General features: G+C 34.4%; 2 protein-coding genes across 12 annotated transcripts in view; both read left to right on the forward strand.

Moving 5' to 3' along the window:
• LOC143037275 (uncharacterized) overlaps positions 1-5,000 on the forward strand; it is a 271,196-nt gene that overhangs the window by 264,251 nt on the left and 1,945 nt on the right. The gene's annotated exons all lie outside the window — the stretch shown is intronic.
• LOC143037433 (uncharacterized) overlaps positions 1-5,000 on the forward strand; it is a 297,418-nt gene that overhangs the window by 62,183 nt on the left and 230,235 nt on the right. The gene's annotated exons all lie outside the window — the stretch shown is intronic.

Consider the following 5,000-nt stretch of genomic DNA (forward strand, 5'->3'; position numbering starts at 1 on the left):
TATGTGTATATATATATGTATATATATATACATATATATCTATATATATATATATATATAGATATATATACATACACCTTAACTTACTCTCTCTGGAAAGACGCAGAGTGCAGGGTGATCTGATAGAGGTCTTCAAGTGGATCAAAGGCTTTAACAGGGGTGATGCAAACAAGATCATCATATTAAAACAACAAGGCAGGACTCGCAGTAATGGTCATAAACTGGAAAAATTTAGATTTAAGAAGGAAATAGGCAAGAATTGGTTTACTAATAGGGTGGTCGACGAATGGAATAAACTAAGTAACCCTGTAGTGAGCGCTGAAACTATCAGTTGCTTTAAGAAACGATTAGACAACTTTATGGATGGGGATGACAGGTGGTGATGTATAAGGAGCTTCCTAGTGTAGGCCTTATGGTCTCTTGCAGTCTCCTTCATTCTTATGTTCTTATATTCTTATATATATATATATATATATATATATATATATATATATATGTATATATATACATATATATGTATGTATATATATAGGTATATATGTATGTATATACATACATATATATATATATATATACATATATATATATGTAGATGTATATATATGTATATATATGTATATATATAATTATATATATTAACATATATATGTATATATCGGTATATATGTATATATCGGTATATATACATACATATGTATATGTATATATGTATATATATATATATATATATATACATATATATATATATGGGATCCGTTCAAAAGAGTGACAAATCAAAAGAGTGACATAATTTGTCACTCTTAAAATAGTGATTAAAAGAGTGACAAATCAAAAGAGTGACACAATTAAATAAAAATCAAAAGAGTGACAATTCAAACGAGTGCTTCAGATAAGGCAAAATTTTATTTATTGAACATGCCATAAAAAAATTCAGTAACTGTAATAACATTAAAAAAAAAACTATTTTTAAAACAGTAGAATTTTTTTATTAATTGAACATAAAAATTGAACATGCCATAAAAACATTCAGAAACTGCAATAACATTAAAAAAATATTTTCAAAACAGTTGAAAATTTTATTAATTGAACATAAAAATTAATTAAAAAGGGTAAAATAATGTTTAATCTTTAATTTTCATCACTAGTAACATCGCCATCACTAATGTTAGGCTCATCGACATTGGCTGCACCCAAATGAAGGTTGTATGCAATGCCCCTAAGGTAGTCATCAAGAGAGGCAGTTCCATATCTAGCTATAACAGTAGCAAGTCGCTGTTCCCTTTGGATTTGTTCTTTTTTCTTTTTTTGTTGGTTACTCCCAGCAATTATTCGCTCCACTTCTTGTTGTGTTCGATGTTCTTTTAAAAACTCCTTAATCATTAAAAATACTCCCATGTGGTAACGTTCTACCACCGTTTCAAACCTTCTGTGCCAGGCTTCCAAGTTATTATTTGTTCTTGGCAGATTGTATTCCTGTAGATGATGAATACTCCATATAGATGGAGGAAATCTTGGTGGGTGACGCTGTGTGAGTCTTCCTGGTCGTCCTCTTCTCCTTGCAGCAATTGATCTTCCCAAAACAAATGTATCTCAAAAATACTTGTACACCACTTCAGCCTCACAAGGAGCACAACTTAATAAATATGAAAATGCGTTACAAATTTCTGCTGGAGGTAAAAATGCGAGGGCAGATAACTTTCTTATACTTAAAGCTACATCTTCATTATTTTTGTAGATATTCACAAGACCATTCTTCTGGATACTTCGATGTATGTTTTGACAAAGATGAAAAAAGCACCCTGTTACTTTAGCATTTGGAAATGTATGTTCCAAATGCAAGTTCAAAATCAACTATTATAAATTTAGGGTTCAATTCATTATAAAGTCATTTGTACGGATTTTATTGTCCTTGGATTCTTCAGAGATAATGAGACCGAAGAAATAAATAAATAAAAAAAGATTAATAAAATATACCACCGGCCACTGCCAGTAGCCCAACCATGTATCAAAAGATCAACTACAAATGCAGGGATCAAATTCTTTGACCTTCGTAATTAAGCCTCTCAAACTGACAAAGATCTGTATATATATATATATATATATATATATATATATATATATATATATATATATACATACATACATACATACATACATACATACATACATATATATTTAAGTGGCATTCAAGAAGAGGCTAGGAGTTTCGGCTCTGTAACCTCTCTGTCACGTTGATGGTTCTTTCTTCCTACGTGGTTTTGCTAAACTTCTTTACATTCGTACCTACTGTACATAATTTAACAGATGTGTGGTGTTTATTACACAAATAAATGGCAGTTTGAAAATTTATGTGTGTATGTGTGTGTGTGTGTGTGTGTGTGTATGTGTGTGTGTGTGTGTGTGTGTGTGTGTGTGTGTGTCTCTCGCTCGCTATCTATCTATTTACATACAGCTCAAACACATACATATATATAGAATTAATTATATTAACAACAACGACTAATCTACGGAATACTGTGCCCCTATGTCCTGTAAGAGAGGTAGACTTTGAATTTCCGTATTTTTAGTCAATCTTTTGTCATGTCACTCTTTTGAATTTCTCTAATTTTTTGTCACTCTTTTGTCTTGTCACTCTTTTGAATTTCTGTATTTTTTGTCACTCTTTTGATTTGTCACTCTTGAATTTCCGTATATTTTGTCACTTGTCATGTCACTCTTTTGATTTGTCACTCTTTTGATAATAACCCATATATATACATATATATACATATATATATATACATATATATACATATATATACATAAATATATATATACATATATATATACATATATATACATATATTTTATGTATGTATATATATATACATATATATATATGTATTTATATACATATACATATATATATATATATATATATATATATATATATATGACTTACTGACACACTGTCGGAGAATAAGATAAGACGGACAGAAATTCTGTATATTTCGACCACTCTCTGTGGTCCTCTTCAGGAGATTCTGCTGAAGAGGAGCACAGATAGTGGTCGAAATATACAGAATTTCTGTCGATCTTATCTTATTCTCCGACAGTGTGTCAATAAAACATATTTTTACATTGTGCTATTAAATTAACACTCATAAAATATATATATATATATGTATATATATATATATATATATATATATATATATATATATATATATATATATATATATATATATATATATATATATATATATATAAAACATAGGGTGTATACATACATACATACATACTGGGGTATTGGCTGCTTGTTATTGTGGCAAAGTAGCATGTAGTCGATACTTTTGGGTCTATATGGGGCGCCCCTACGCACCAGAGCCACACATCATTTTGTCTATGATAGAAGAAATTCTGTTCATAGAGAAATGATGACACTTTTATACTACGACTGTCCCTCCGTTATGCTGTCCCCCAACCCCTTGTTGCTGTCCTGTACCATTTCTCTGAGTATTCTCTTTCTGATTGGGGGAATTCCCTGTGGTGGGGGAAAAGAATACTGCCATCAAGTTTCCCACTTGGATCGTAAGAGACGAGAAGAAAGGGACGGGGAGAGGGACTAAGCATCCTTCTCCCTGTAGCCCCAAGGGGCAATTTCCTAAAACGAAAAGGAAAGGCATAAGGGGTGCTGGAGGGCCTCGGGCCAGCACCCTAAGGTTTGGGTCTTTTAATGTGCGTGGATGTGGTACAGATGAGAGTAAAAGGGAAGAGATAGGTAGTATGTTTGTGAGAAGAAAGTTGGATGTGTTGGCTTTGAGTGAAACTAAGTTGAAAGGGAAGGGTGAGTGTATGTTTGGGAGTGTAAGTGGGAGGTTATCAGGAGTGAAGAGAGGGCGAGGGAGGGAAGGGGTGGCTATTCTAGTAAGTGAGGAGATTGGTAAAGGGGTAGTGGAGTGGAAGGAGGTTTCCTCAAGGATAATGTGGATGAAGGTGAAACTGGGAAAGGAGATGTGGGTCTTTGTAAGTGCATATGGGCCTGGCAGTGAGAAGAGCATGGAAGAAAGGGAGGCCTTTTGGATAGATTTAAATGAGTGCATAGAGGGTTTAGGAAGAAATGTCAATGTAATAGTACTGGGAGACCTTAATGCTAGAGTGGGAAATGGTCCAATCGATGGAGTGGTTGGGAAGTGTGGAGTTCCAGGAAAGAATCGTAGTGGAGAGTTGATGGTGGAAATGTGTCTAGAAAGAGAGTTGATGATAGCAAATACAGTGTTTCGGAAGAAAGTCAAGCATAAGTACACATGGGAGAGGGTGGTGGAGGGAAGGGTGGTAGATAGAGCGCTAATGGATTATGTAGTGGTAAATAGGATTATGATAGGAAGAGTTAAGGATGTACATGTACTAAGGGGAGAGGGTGGGGGAATATCAGATCATTTTTTGGTGGAAGGTAAGCTGAGAGTGGAGGATAGATGGAGAAGGAGGAAAGGGACAAAAGGTAGGGAGGTTCTTAGAGTGAACTCCTTGAATAAAAAGGAAAAGGAGAAGGAGTACGAAAAGAAGCTGAAGGAGGAGTGGGAGGGAGTAAAGGATAGAGCAGAGATGGGTGTGGAGGAGGAATGGGGATGGTTCAAGGAGGGAGTCTTAAAGTGTGCAAGGATGGTGTGTGGAACAAGAAGGACAGGGGGAAATAGAAGAAAGGGTAGTGAATGGTGGGATGAGGAAACAAAGAAGGTTGTAGAAGAGAAGAAGCGAGCATTCACAGATTGGTTACAAAAGAGGACAGGGGAGTCATATGAGACGTACAAAGAAAAGAAAAGAGAAATAAAGCAAAAGGTAAAGGAGGCAAAGAGGAGAGCAGATGTGAAATGGGGTAGGAGTATGACAGAAAATTTTGAAAGTAATAAAAAGATGTTTTGGAAAGAAATTAAGAGAGGAAGAGGAGGCGAATCAAGTAGGGAAGAAAAGGTAAAAGATACAGATGGAGAGTTGATAATGGAAGAGATGGCAGTGAGGGG

Source organism: Oratosquilla oratoria, chromosome 22 (assembly GCF_046742065.1).
Source record: "Oratosquilla oratoria isolate Oo_2021 chromosome 22, ASM4674206v1, whole genome shotgun sequence".
Taxonomy (NCBI): Eukaryota; Metazoa; Arthropoda; class Malacostraca; order Stomatopoda; family Squillidae; genus Oratosquilla; species Oratosquilla oratoria.